Source organism: Columba livia, chromosome 2 (genome assembly GCF_036013475.1).
Source record: "Columba livia isolate bColLiv1 breed racing homer chromosome 2, bColLiv1.pat.W.v2, whole genome shotgun sequence".
NCBI lineage: Eukaryota > Metazoa > Chordata > Aves > Columbiformes > Columbidae > Columba > Columba livia.
Window position 1 is genome coordinate 14,442,113 of NC_088603.1, and position 15,779 is coordinate 14,457,891.

The window sequence follows — 15,779 nt, forward strand, 5'->3', positions numbered from 1 at the left end:
CTTTACCTCTTAAAGCAGCGAAACCAAACAGGACACAATTCAGGCTTACCCATCAACAAGCATGTATTTGCATGACTAAGGCCTTGCAAGAGGGCACCCCATCAAGTGATGCTAATGGAGCAAAAGAACCATCTGTAATTCTGTATTTGAAAAAAAGTGTCATGTTATTCTATATGTTATTTGGGCTCCAAGTGTGTCAAGGAACCATCTTGGCTTCCTGATGTCTAAAAGTATAAATGAACATCTACTACATTTGGTAATGCAAACAACTAAAGTCAACAAGTAACATTGTCCTGCAAAATAGAGAAGAACATCCAAAGTCAGCACAAAGTATGTTCTCTACCTTAATGCCTACAAAGAAGCCCAACCACACACCTAAAAATAAATTATGGCTTTCTCAGAAATATGATGGTAAAATATCTGCGATCCACGGTAGTCTTGTGTGACACCACACAAGTTTGAAAAGACTAAGGAGCTCACGTAATGGTTTTCCAGGCAGTGGAGGTCTGTTTCCACACCTCTTCCCTTCTTGTCATACAATAAGGTTATCACAACATTTCGTAATTTCCCAAAGAATGTTTCATTTCAACAACAAGACAGGTGGCTCAACTCTCTTCTGTACTGGAGGAAGTTTATTAACAAAATGTGATCAGTGAATGAACATTACGGCAAGTCCTGTGGCTGGAAATCATATAGGGAATATATACTGGGAAACACACTTGTCATCTAGAATTATAAGTCTTTGAAAGGTGTATTCAAATGTATTACATTTTCCAAAACAGTAGAAAATATCTCTATTTAATTAGTCGATTCATTCACAGAGTTTGAGATTTTTATTTCTTATTTTGTTCAGAGTTTCAGTATTTTAAGGTCTATTTTTCAGGTATTAAGTAGATGCTACTTGTACTCAGGCAGTGCTAATGCACAGAATTAGATAGACAACATGAATTATCATCAAGAGATGTCATTATCATAGATTTTTCTGTGCATTTAAACTATCATCTTTCCGCACAGCTTCAAGTAACTGCCGGACTTTCTCTTCAATGACTAACTAACAACACAAGAGTAAAATATAGATTTGTGAAAAATATATCAATTCCCTAGAGAGTGTCTCAAAAAATTTGGGCTGCATATTGATCTCTTCTGTTTATCTATCTTCATTTCCTTGGTTAAAGATATAATACTCAACTGGAAAAAAAAATAAAAGTGCATTAAGATTACATTTGGCATTTTGAATACAACAAAAGGTACCTATAGTGCTGCTGTATTGTACAGCCTAGTAAATCCAGCTGTCAGCCCTGTAATCACTTCTTCAATAGGCAAAAAAGACTCAGTTCTAACCTGGCTACATGCTGGTTCTCACAAGGATAAGAACTGATATTTTCTTTATTATGAATTGCATTTACAGTTATTCTTTGGTTTTCAAGGAAAACTTTGAAAGAAAAAAATGTGACTAGATTTCCTAAGTGAGAGGTTTTGGGTTTTTTGTTAAATAAAATAGCTATATATTTGTTTTTATTAGAGCTGATGTAAATCCTTTTGCGTGAGATGAAAACTTCTACAGGATGACTTGCAAAATCTTGTGGTTTTGTTAGTATTCTCCTATAATGTTCACATAAAAGAGCCCAATATATGCTAAATATGACCTGTGCCTGGAGAGAGAGCAATGACTGCCTACATGGAGTCAGAGAAAATGCATTGCTGAAACTTTGATCACTTCTTTAAACGTGTCAGTAAGGAAAGAAATCCTGGCCTTGTTGAAGTGAATGGGAGTTTTGTCATTCACTTAGGCTGGACCAAGGCTTCAGTAGCTGTCTTCTGATATGAATTTATATATTTATTTTTTAACTTTGTTCCAGATCCACACTTCAGAGGAAGAACAAGTGTAAGTGAACAACAGAATTGGTTTAAAATGCTGAACAATGTTTTTCTGAAAACTTTTTTAGAATCTTCTCCTTTAAATTTTCTGAAGAAAATTATGAAATCAGACTTCATTTTGAAAATCTGTTTCAGTCTTAATTGAAATGTTTGATATTGTGTATTTTTTCTTCTGCTTTCTTCCTTTTTCTTCATTAATTTCTGTCTTCACTTCCCTTTCTTCTGAAACCTAAAGAATACAAAAGATTTTAAAAGGGAGAGGCAGGTGGGAGCGGGAGGAAAGAGGGGAAGAATTACAATTATTTGGGAAGAGAGATTACTTCTTTCCATATTCCATTTCTTGCATTCAAAGTCAAAGACAACACAGAGACAAGGGACATAGTTTCAAAATTACAAAATTCCTTTTTTTTCCCAGAATGGTTTTCTACGTTGTTTTCAAGAGAACCCACTGTATTTTGAAAGCTAACTGCATATTATATGTTGTTTCTTTTATTAAATTATCTTCTTCATTTCTGAGTCCGTTCTATTAACCAATCTGTCAGAAACTTATAAAAATGCCATTCCAGGTTGCTACATCATGTAGGTAGGCAAAACACAGAAAACTATGACAACAGCAGTGTCAGCAGCATATGGCCATAAGCAAAAATTGGCCCTAAATAATTTCAAAAAAAGTTATTTACAGTGTAATTTTAGATCTGACAACCTATATTACAGCAAATCAAAACATCAACAAATATTTAGTAAACAACATATTTTCAGCAAAATGCTCATCTAGCTGGCTGAATGCTTTGTTTTCAGTTCTGACCTCAGTCAGCTAACTAGTCTTTTTTAGCCTTCTCCAAGATCAACAACCTCAAGAGTTCATAAAATTGTCTCAATTTGTTTTGTCATAATTTCTTTATCAATCAATAGTCTATGTGTTCATATGAAAATACTTTTTTTCAAATGTCTGAAATATCCATCTATGGGCTCTTAGTTAAATGCTTAACTATTTAAATGACAAGTTCAAAGCACCACGTGAGATTTCTAAATCAGATTTTTGCTTCAACAGCAGCATTCTGGTTACTTTATGATACTTTTGAACCATTTTAATGTAAAAATGCAGCAATAGAAAAATGAAATATGAGGAGTGGTGTTGCACAGAGGTTTTGTTTCCAAAATCCTCTATGTAATATAAAACAAACAAAACAAAAGAAAAAAAAAATCCTATTAAACTGCATGGTAAGTTTATGAAGGTACTTACTCCCATTGTCAGCAACAGGTTGTCAACAGAAATTTGTAAAAAGAAACCACATATGTATGAAGTGTTTTCTGAGAAAAACTTGTTTCCATTTTATCTAACACAAATTTAATCTTTTCAGCTGTACGCTTGCTCTGTGTACACACTCCATTAATGAGGAGAACAAGCTTCAAGTTCTCACACTTCATTATTCATGTCATACATTATCTGTATGACGTAGAAAGACATACTGTTTGATATACTGGGACAGAAAGTTTACCACAGATCCTACCAGAGTCCTGGCAAAAAGTATTTTGATAAGTTCACAAAGTTTCTGACAATGTCATCAGTAAGAATGGCATGGGAAAATGTTTGAAGAATTTGAGTTTAACATCAGTACCTAAGGATATCCCATGTTAATCAGAGGTGAAGGTTTACTTTTGAAAATCCTTTCATCTGGCATATCTGTTAAACACCTGTAAATATCTACAAACACCTGCCTACCTCCAGAGGACTCAGTACCCCACAGGTCTGCCCTCTTCTCTCCTAAGCTTCATCTAGCAGGGAACTGCGGCTATTTTTGGCGTCCAGAAACATCCCCAGTTAAGACGTATAGCTGTGTAACTTCTTCCAGAGTGAGTGAAAGAGCCCTAACAGTTCCAGGCATGATGGAGAAATTTCCTGTAACGTGAGGTGTTTGTAAGGTGATGATAAAAATCTCATCAGAATTGATTACAAAGCCAAGTACATTAATTATACTGTGTTATGGACTGGCCAAGCCAGTTCAAGCCTTGCTGCAAACATTTACTTCGCTATCATTCTTCACCATACCATACCATACCATACCATATCCTCCTTTCTTTACCCTTATTCATAGGCAACTGCCTATGAAAAAAAATAATTATTTCTTAAGTTGTTTACATCTAACTACCTCTTTAAAATGGCAAATCCAAAAAAACAGTATCCCATTCACTCACCATGCTGTTTGTGATATCAAGAACAACACTGCAGCAGGTATTCTGGATGGGACTTTTACCCACTGGGATTGCTGTTACTCCACAGAGCCTTCATATTCTCCAAAGTACTCCAAGGACGACAGCAATCTAAAGTTTTTAAACAAATACCTGTCTCCTTACATCCCTTCCTTCCTAGAACCGAATTCCTTTCATTGGGTTTGTTTTATAAACACTCACAGAAAAAAAAACCTTCTGTAAATAACTTACAGACTGAAGTTTGAAACAATGGCTGAAGTGAAAGCCATAATAATGTATTGTGGTAATTCAACTCAGTTTTAAAAAACTACATATAATAAAATGAACCACATTATATTGGTACTGAAGAACATATCAGAATGGAAGCCAGCATATGATATGTGGGTAGCTGTACATGCAGATATGTTATGCTATTCCAAAGGATGGAAAGTATTCCAGAAAAAATTATATCCCTAGTTTTCAAAACTTCAGTGAACTGAATATTTTGAATTACATTTTTCATCATTTCATATTAATATAAGTATTTAACAATACTTTAAATACATAATATGAATTTGAGTGACCAAGTAAAAGTAAATATCTCTTTTGCCTAAGCACTTTCAAAACATCTCTTCAGGCAATCAAAATGTTTAAGCAATAAAAACACTTATGGAAAATATTCTAAACAGACCCTTTAATATCTATAAGTACAATATTAAAATGTATTATACAGGTCAGCCACTGAAAGATGACTAGATAAATATCCTGCTGGTGGAGGTTTCCATGACCATGAAGGCACTCTGTCACATTCTGCTGTTAGAGTTCTTTTGTCTTTAATGCAGCTAGAAAGATTTAACAATTCAGGTTATCTTTAATAGAGAAATATTGATGGTATTCTTACTGATGGTACTCTTACTACAGAAGTAAGAATTACTTATGCTTTAGTAATACACATAGTTTATGACCTTTTTTGGAAAGATAGCAGAAAAAAAAAAAAAGTTTTAGTTTAATGCTGACTATTCAGATATCAACACCATTTCCCACTCACTATTCCTGCTTGCTCTCCTCCAGGTGGGGAGAGAAAGCAGCCTTTCTGCAAAAAGGACACAGAACCTTCACATTTCTGTCACTGGTGTGTTCCAAGTCCATGCAGGAAACCACAGCCCATTTGGCAGGAATCTACCATTTTATTGGCTAGAGTAACAATCTCTCTATTTCTGGACTTCCTGCAATCACATGCTGACTCCCAGCAAAACGGTTTCTGCACAGGTACGGTTCTCCATTTAATTAGTGTGTTATAAAAAATGCATTGTGCCCTCTGCTTTCAAACAGCTCTGTGGTGTTGGGGTTGCATACCAGCAGCTCAGTGGGGACCCCAGCATCTCAGGGAGGACTGGGGGAGGGCCAGCACTTAGTTGTTGTGAGACAGAGACATTAATCATGCCATAACATTGGTTCCCCAGCCACAGGAAGAGCATGTCCAGTCACTGCCTGGAGTCACAGGAGGGAAAGAAGGGAGCCAGCACCAAGAAGCTGGTGAACTCCTGCTCTACACAATGAGATGCACATGCTAACCCAGGGCCAGATCATGGCATGGATGTGCTGGAATTGCACATCATCCAAGCCACCTGCAAACGCACATGCTTCTAGTGCCACACTGCTGGTGTCCTACCGCTCTTAGTGTCTGCAGTAATTCAGCCCACAATAGATTAAAGCTGCTTGCTCTATGTTCCCAAGTGCAGATCAAGCAAGTCCTTAAAATTTATATTTGGAGATTTTTTCCCCTCTGTCTTTTGCTTAGACCAATATTTAGACCAAAGCACACATTTTCAGTGGGATTTGTTCAGTGTCATCAGTGTTCAGTTATACTGAGGACCCTCTACAAACCTATCCTCTAGATTTATGAAATTTTATTTTTTAAATACATCTGATAAAAATACCTACTGTCTAGATAAAGTAAGTTAAACAAAATCCCTTCGATATACATCTCTGAGTAGTAAAACCCTAGCCATTCAGTTTCACAGCTGCAGCTCTGCAATTTGTGCAGCCACTTCGGATAACAGAAAGCTTTCCTTTCTTTTGTCCTTTCCTCCTTCTTGCTGTGAAATCACTACTCAGAAAACAGCAATATTCAGTCATCCCAGTTAGATGGTCTTGGCAAATACAATTGTTGCACACATACAGCTTGTGCAATTGCTCCATGTGAGGTCTGAAAGTGAGGGAAATAATGGAACCATCTCCAAAATAAGGGAGATTGGTTTAAATCCAAAACAATTCACCGGGAAGTAGTTTTAGCTATAAAATCTCTGAAAGACTTATTTGGATAGGCAGGATCAAGCTCTTCTCTTTGTTCTAACCTTTGCCAAATAAAACTGAAATTTTTTACGTACCCATTCTTTCATTATAGCAAATGACCCTTCTTTTAAAGGTTCTAGATCACTGCCAGACTTATACAGAGTTTATCTTCTGCTGTCCTGCCAATGTTTAGTCCCTCAGTCCCCCAGTTTTTGTATCAACGTACATGCATTGACACATCCAAAGAAATATAATGAAAGCTTCTTCATTTCTTAATATGATTACAGTAATATACAATTTCTAATACAGACATCTTTTTTTTTTAACATCTGAAATGCATTATTTTCAATTAAAAGCTGGCAGAACTGTTTTATATCACTTTAATTCCAAAGTAGTTTCATGTCAGTGGAATCAGAGCCAACTTTGAATTTGCTCTAGCGTTTAAATAATGTTCATGATTTAAATAATGTTCATGTTATTGAAAGTTAAATCATTGAGAATATATGACAATACTGGCTGTCTCCTCAGACTGTTTTATGCAGCCATGACAGCTGTATCAGCCCATGAAGCCAAGAAGCGGAGGAAAACCAAAACCCAAAAGCGGAGGATGAAGCCTTATTTACTTGCTGGATTTTTGGTTGATTGGTTGGTTGGTTGTTTTTTGGGTTTTTTTTCGTCATATACACTTGTTTTGATTGAGAAGTGTTTCAATCAGTATAAATTATTTCTTATATTAACTGGTACTCAGGACCAGTATAATGTACTCAAGTAGCTTATAAATTCTTTTTAAGCAATTTATAAAGCCTTTAACAAGTAAAACTAAGATTAATTTTAATTTGAATCTCAGCCATATCAGAACAGTATTTAGGAGGTTACTGCAAACTGTCCAAGTTGTGGAAGAAATAATTTTCACTATTCATTTGAGATAAGAATGAATATAATACCTCCTACATGTTAAGAAGCAGAGAACCAAAATAAATTCTACAATATTACATTATTTTCTAATTTAAGTTTGTGAAGCACTCACAACTAATAGAATGGAAACTCCTATACACAATATTCCTCATGTGATATCTCTCAGCTTTCAACAATATTTTCCTTTTTTACAAAGTCACTGTATTTTTTTAGAAGAAGTTAGCTAGAAGATATTAAGGCATTTCTGTGTGCTGAAATTATAGTGAGTGAGCAGGTGTTTAAGAATTAATACATCCCTTTTTATTTTTCCTGCTTTACTCTAATGTGTATTCAGTTCAGTCACATTTATGAGCAGAAAAACATCATCAATTTTTTTATAACTATACAGCAGCAATTTTTTTTAAAGAACTCTTACAGAAATGTGTTAGGCAGTTGTTAACTCATCCTTAATGTTTTTGTTATTAAAGATCTTAGAAAGTTTTAACTGATTGGTATTTACCTAATGTCCAAAGCCAGTTCTCATAGCTAAAAACAAAAAATAAAAATTGAAAATAATTCCAACTTCAATCAGTGTAAGTTGTGATTAAAGCGAGTCCTTAGAAATACTAAATGTGCCAAGCTGAAAAAAAATCTCTTCTGAAATTCTGATGCTATTTTACTAGACAATAAAAAAAAAGCAATTGAAAACTTATATTATGCAATATATTAGCAATCAAATAGCAATTTACCTATATTGCAGCTTCTTATATATTATGCACTTAGCTCTTGGCAAATACTCATTTTCATTTTACCTCCAAAACCAAAGATGATTCTCCTGAAATTACCATTCACATTATCAGTAGCAACATGTTATATCGAGTAATATAAAAACTGCTTATATTCACAAATATTTTTACACAATTATCTTGACATCTTTAAAGTCCATTACAGCTCAGTCTTTTTAGGTTGTGTAATAAGAAAGACAAATCTTTCTATTATTTGAGTTATTAGTAATTGTGAAAGAGTATTTCATTCACTGTCAATTTTCTCAAATAAAATGTGAGGTAATAAGTTGTTGCAAATGTGTGAAGTTTTTGTGAAGAATTGTAGTTCCTTTGCATTTCAGTGGTGGCTGATGTTGATTTCACATTTCAGTTCACAAATAAATGTAAATTCTTTGTTATTTTAGAAACAACCCTTAAGTGCAAGCAATCATTTTCTGGTCTTACTGTAGCCAGATCTCAGTCTTTAAACATTAGCATCATTTCAGGACAGAAAGGATTCCCTGATGAGGTTTACAGTCTCGTATGAAACCTCCATCCAGTGTAATTTCTCTTTCTTACACCATCATAGCTCTGAAGTCCTTCTTCCACCATCTCCTCAGCACCTTGAACCGACACTGTACCACACAACGCTGAAGTCTCGTGCAGACAGAGATATCCTGCTCTGTTTATAGACTTTTCCACATGGAGAACTATTTGCAGAGAACTCTGAGAATACCTCTACCTGTAATTTGCCAGGAGGAGTTTGCTTGCAAATACATTTCAAAGCCTTGTCCAGAACTTTCGCAGTAAAATATATCAGCACTCAGAGGCAGCAGACACTTTCAGAATTATGAATGAAAAGTTCAGAATATGTTCATTTTTTCATCACATTACCCAATCTGGGTTGCAAACTCCTGGTACAATAACTTATTTGCATGAAGAAAGTATAAAGCATTGAGACTCACACCTGTCACTTTACCAGGTGAGTACTTCACCTTAGATTAAGAACAGCACCAAATAAAGCTTTTCTTTAACAGTGTTTGATATTTTAAAATCTATTTTTATTCTGAAAACAGATTTAAATTAAAGTGACATTACTTAGTGTTGCTGTGCTTCTCTTATTTAGGAAGGAGCTGCATGAACTACAAAACATGCCCTATGATCAATGCAGACAGGCATTATAGAGGACAAATCCAACAAATGAACCACAGCACATTCTCTCCCCTATGGAGACATTTCATTTTGTGTACCTATTTTATTTTCTCTTTTTCTTGTCTAAATCTTATTCTGTGCCATGCAAATTAATTACAGCAATTTTCTGGATATCATCGCTGTCTCAGAAAAGGCTGAGGAAATAAAACTGACATCCCAAATTTATAGACTCCAGTCTTATCATTCAGTCTTCTCTTACTTTCCATCAAAAACTATGCACACAGATGCACACAAACCCAAAAGAAGTACATCTTTCAGCTTTCTTCCCAAGCACAGCTCCTTCTTTCCAACATCACTAGCTCCTTCCATCTCCTCTGAACTCTTTTTGTCCAGCTTCTGCCTTTCAGTTCTGCTCGACTTGCACGTCTGCGCTTTCTTCTACTTGTTGGCAGATTTGTTTCCAATAGGTATTTTGCTCACTTTCTTCCTCATTAAACCACAAAGCGAAATGCAAGCAACCTGATGTAGAAGTTATTCCAATACAGAGTTATTCTGTAGTCATATTCCAGACTAAGGGCCAGAGCCATAAAAACACTTGAGATTGGCAGGATTTCGGAAATTAAAGTCAAACTTGTGGCCCTTAAAATCCATAAGCAACTCTTCACTAATGGTCAGAGCTCCTAAACTGTCTGAAGCTCTTTTGGCACCTGGAGGAATGTCTGAAAAGGCTCGCAGAGCTGTGCTTTGAAGAATAGGTTTGGCTATACCTCCACTTATTAAAAATAGCTCATCTGTCCTCAGGGAAGTACTGGAAGCCAAGAAACTGGAATGAGAGAGAGAGACACCTCTTCCAGGCTGTAAGTTAGACACCTAAATCCAAGGGGCAAGACCAAACCAGTCCTTTGCCCTCAGAAGCAGCTCTGGACTCAGTGTGTTGACTGCCCTTGCCCCCGTGATGACTCTTCCCCTGTGCACACGCGGTGACCATGAGTATCCCTGCGGGGCCAAAGGCTGCAGGATGGGGGCTGTGCCACTGCTCTGCCTTCCTTGGTGGCTTCAGCAGTGAATCTTATCTGGAATCATGTGGCTATAAAGTAATGTATGTCTTTCCCAAACATTCCCTGATTCTTTTTAAAGTACCTTGACAGTGTTGTCCAGAGTTAAAAAACAAATAATTTAAGCCTAGGATTTATCCAGACAATTCAACCCTCATCAAAAACATCTCTGCAGATGTTTTTTAAGGGGTTAGAAATGGCATCAGTGACACTTCTTACAGACTTCAGCTAGCACATAGCTCACCAGGCATTCCAATTCGCTATGTGATGCTTTTGTTTCTCCACTCTCTTATCAAAATTAATATTTTATTTTTTATATTTTGGTTCTGCTGAACACTTGAAGGCTGTATTGTTTTGTAGTCCCTAGGGCACCAGGCAAAACAAACAGAATTTCAAAATTCTCACAACATCACACTGCAATAACACTGTCAGTTTATCCTCATGTTTTGAAGACTGTCTCAAGTCATCAGGATTGATGTCACAGGGCACACTTTTGTTGTACAAGATTTATTCACTGGCAAATTCTGTGTAGCTGAAAGTTACCCAAAGCCCCCCAAACTGCAGACTGTCATCTGTTTATATTTCTGGGACATGTGACTTAATTATGTCTTTTGACTGAAAAGTTTATTTACCTGGTGAAAGGGATCTTAGTAGAAGAGTCAGGGTTTCCAAACAAGGTAAACAGTGAAGATACTTGCAAAAGAGACAAGAGATTGCAGTATTAGTAATAGTGCTAGTATTAGTGTGGCTGCTTGTATTGACATTAAACAAACTGATTAACTTCTGAAACTTTTACTTATTTCTGTCTCCAGCTTTATCATCTGGATTCTTTGCTCTATCCTCAAACAGCCTTCACTACATGTCTGTCTTGTTATATTCTAGGTCTTGGGTGCTAGAATTGTTCTTTCTCTTGCATTTGGAAAGTTCCTAGGCCATTTTACACATAGCCACAACATACACAGTTTTTATCCAGACTGCTGAAATGCCTACTCAGTGTGTTAGCTGCATGGCTGCACGTTCAGTCACCTCTTGTTCTTTTCCAAGGATTGTACCATATTTCCTGCAGTTTACTGATAGCATCAGGGGAGTAATCAGATACCCAGTTTCAGAAAAGAAGACATTTTCCCCCTTGTTTGTTTTTTTGTGGGTGTTGTTGTTGTTTCCCCAGAAAATTAGTTAATGACCATTCTAATGAACTTATTAAAAGGGGGGGGAAGGGGGGCATCTACACAGAATTCACCAGCAGCGAGGCTGTGTGCATTACTCAGCAAGACACACTGCAAACACAAGTACAATAAGCTCTGCTGGGGAAGCCAGCCTGGTGAGCCTGTGGTGCAGCTGTGGAGGGACGAGTTGCTGGCCAAGTGACCCCAATCGCAGAACAGTCACAGAATCCAGAAAGCTGAGCTCATAACAGTTGTATGTTCATAGTCAGGGATAAAGAGTCAGAAAACCAAATATTTCTTCTTGTTTTAACATGTGGGATTTAAAGTACAAGACCTGGGTTTAAATCACTGACCAGGATCTCTCCAATGCACCAACTGCTTTGTGTTGGCATAAGTGTTGCTCTACAAAGGTCAATGGGAGTTCCAGCTGACTTCCATGAAAGTTCTGTTGAATAAAACACATCAAAAAATTGGATGTCCTGAACAATCTCTTCCTCAAGTTTCCCTGCTGTAAAGGAACAGATAATGTTCTTCAGTCTGTTGCATAAAGCTCTTTAAGAACTTCAACAGCAAAGCAAGACATTAATTCAGTGAGAAATTTTGGCATCACTGCAGAACACATACACCTCTAAGTAAAGCAGAATTATTCCATTTGTAGTACTGTATATATGACTACATTATGTTCCTTGTGAATTAAAAGTTATGTAACTCATAAAAATTAATTCATAATCAGATTAAGTTTGTATTTTTTATTTGAGAGATATGTAGACCATCTGTTGGAGAGCGAAATCTATTATTAGATCTTTCACAAAATGTGTGAAACTGTACATTTTGCACACTCCATAGATGAACCCACTCATTAACCTAATATTAACTAAGCAAATTTATCTATAAAAATAATATGTATAAAATCTAAATAGTGTTAATCTGAAAAAATAATAAATAATTATTAATTGTACATTTACACCTATCCAGACTATAATAATCACTAAGAATCTATTCTCACATATAGCAGTAAAACTAATTTTAGACCACCCTCTGCTAATGTAGCTACATGAACAAATTCACCATTGTTTTACTGTCTATCATTTTGGATTTAAAGATACCTTCCTATATAATGCAGGAGTAGTACAGTGCAGACATATACAGTATGTACAGATAATGAGCTATCCAGCCATTCAACAATCATGCTAAATTTATGACTGTAAAGACACAGAGCAGAAATTGACTTTCTCTTTTTGTGACCCGTGTTTAGGTTGTGTTATCCACAGATCATTGTCAGATTTCTTCAAATTTCTGCAAATTAATCCTTTTTTGGATATCTTAGAGAACTTTCAGTTTCTCTCTGTTTTTCTTCTTTGGCATGTCAGCTAAATTTACGTGGCCCAGATTCACATCAAAAGTTCATAAGATTTGCTGAGAGTAAATAAATAAGCACCATTATTACCCTTGCAAGTATTGTGGAGGTGTAGAGATTTTAAAGTAAAATAATTACAGAAGATATACAATTGCCTGTGTGGGTTACTGTATCGGATTGCTCAATAAAGAACATTTTTAAGCACGTCTAAGTTAGGTAATGGAATAATTGAGTTTTCTTGCACAATTCACCTCGGTAAAACACATGCATTATGAGACAATCTTTAATTGAGTTATTATATCCTACAAATCCTGTACAACATTTTATGACATACACAACAGACTTTTTTCTAGAAGTCAATCAAAATTGTTTAGAGCTGTCTGAAGAAGCCCCTCTTAAACATATCCATATGACAACAGTATTAACTATAGCTATCTAAAGCTAAATAGAGGCAAAGCTTACCGATATTTTCCATCAAGAAGGTTTACAAAGGTGCACCTCAGTATTTGTAATCTAGTTTGCAAATTGATTACATGGAAGAACAGCAAAGTCTTCATCTACACTTCGAAGAATGTTCTGCATTTTTTTTAATGAACAGAGAAAAATAATGGAGCTCAACTTCCTCCCTTTCTTGAAACCACTTAAGATTAGGGATTACAATGAACTTTTAGCATTGCTTTCTAAAGCTTTATACAGATATGTATTAAAAGCGTATGTCTTATTGCACTTGTTAGATGTGGAAAGGGTTCTACCTGTGTTTACATATTTTGATTCAAAATCTCCTTTATTCTCTGTTGGGAACAGAAAAGCATTTATTATTCTCAACCAGTCCCACTAACATTTCAGCTCTGCCTTCATCAGATGCAGATCACACCAGCATTTATCCCCACTAATCACCACTCCCTCTGGCACCGACATTATCCTGGGGAGTTTCCCATTCACCTGACATCAATTACCCTAGACCCTGCTGATACCTAATTCATATCATCATACTTAATTAATCATTAACCCCTTCACTGCAGTCAGCGTTCTGTAATTGGTGTTCACAGCATCTGCAAAACATTAAGGGTATTTGACTGTACATTCATCATGAGCTCTTCTACTAGAGCAAGAGGTACAGGCTACAGACTTCAGCCATGTTTCAGGAAGACATCACCCAAATATATTAACACTAGGAAAAATTAGCATTCCTGATCCAGCAGTTCCATAAATCTAGCAGCATCTACCATTCAGTTCTCTTCAAAGCCATTTAATAAAATCCTGTTCTCACAGGGACACCAGGAGACCTGCCTAATCACTTAGCCAGGAAAAATGCTCATGGAAATAAACAGAGCTTATTGAGGAGCTACACATTTCAAAATATTTAAATAAAAAGGACTGACATATTTAAAATAGAAGTACAATTCAGAATTTAACTGTTGTGAGCTCATTTGAGAAATAAGGCTTTTCTCCTGATCATGATACTGATAGAGCTTGGTGGCCAAAATATCTGAACAAACACGTGAGGTGAAGCTACAGCTAGCTATGCATCTCCGAGAATATTTATATTGTTTAGATTATACTGTAAAGGGTGATATTTTCTTTACATAAAGTCTAGAATTCACTTGCCCAGGCTGACATTCCACTTTTTCTTGTCATTAGAGACCTATTGGAGTTTTTGGTGTAGGACTTTAAACATACAGTGAGAAATGCAAGGAAGCTGAGGAATAAAACAAGCAGTGGGAATGGCTCATTTCAGGGAACAATGACCTACTCAGAATATAAGCAAATTATCCATTATTAGCAGTGGATTGTATTATTAGAATTAAATCCTCTGGTTCTTTGCTACATCTCATAACCTCTTTTCATGTCTATATTTTAATAATAAGTTTGAACAGAAGGTTTATGAATGTACATTTACCTGAAACAAAAGAGCCAAAAAAATTGTATAGAACATATATCAGTGGATCTCAAGTTAGCAGCAAACCTGGAGGTCCATATTCTACACTTACTCTACTGAAAGACAAACAGCACATCACTGATTAGATGTTTCCCAGGTCTTTATATTCTGCTTTTATTTTATTTTCCTTTTAGCTTAACAGAAGAGAAATATTTAAAGAGCAGAATATCTAACAAATCTCATTTCACAGGCATCAAGAAAGAGGTTAATGAGGTTTCCAAATAGGGTTAAGTGGTACCACCGTCACAGGAGTTGTGAATGTTTGTAGAAGATGCACATGAAAGAAGACCCATTTTAATAGTATGGAAGATTCTCACTTTCATTTCTTCTTCTAGCAGGGTAAAGTCAGAGAGATTTTTAATTTTTTATTAGAAGTGTAAGATGAAATAGAACAAAGCCACATTTACTGGTCTCATATCTTCACTAATCAGGTTGCAGAGATCAAATAATACAAAAATAAAAATTTAACTATTTTTCAATATGTATTTGTCTTCGAAATATCTCTAGCAAATACATCAAAGTTACACATCAGTCCATGTCAGACTGAAATCAAACGGTTTTTCCTTGTGGCCAGGAAGAATACAACCATATCTGTAGATCAGTGCCTATTACTTCACTTTGAAAATGAAGTAAAACAAATATAATCAAGCATTCTATTCCCTCCAGTTCCATGTAACTGATGGTATCAGCCTTTAACTTCTTACACAGACCCATGGATCCACGTGGTATGCCAAAATCTTAGTGCTGCGAAATCACCTTCGCTATTGCAGCCATCAGTGTTATGTATACTTTCACCAAGTAAGCAGCTTGTCAAGGATTTCTAAGAAAATATATACTACTGCATGAATCCATCGTTGCAGGAATGGAAGGGGATGGTTTATTTCTAGCAGCTGGAAAGGCTCCAAGCCCAGCCAGTTGAGAGAAAATGTCTTTAGCTAAATGATTTTTGCTGAAATTTTCCTAAAGAATTTAGTTTGAGGCAGTCAATGAGTACAGAAAATTTCAGTTCGAACAGTTAAAGTATCATGAAAGTATTATCATTTGAAAATGAGATTTTATCATGAAATGTGTCAGGCAACTTTAGTAACA

At 35.8% G+C, this 15,779-nt stretch overlaps 1 long non-coding RNA gene across 1 annotated transcript; it reads right to left on the reverse strand.

The window, feature by feature from the left end:
- Positions 1-1,876: 1,876 nt before the first annotated feature.
- LOC135578784 (uncharacterized) lies at positions 1,877-15,047 on the reverse strand. The gene is made up of 3 exons (XR_010470874.1): positions 11,748-15,047; positions 10,861-10,921; positions 1,877-2,107 (listed from the first exon to the last, which is right to left on the reverse strand). It is a non-coding gene; the product is annotated as an uncharacterized LOC135578784 (long non-coding RNA).
- Positions 15,048-15,779: the final 732 nt, after the last annotated feature.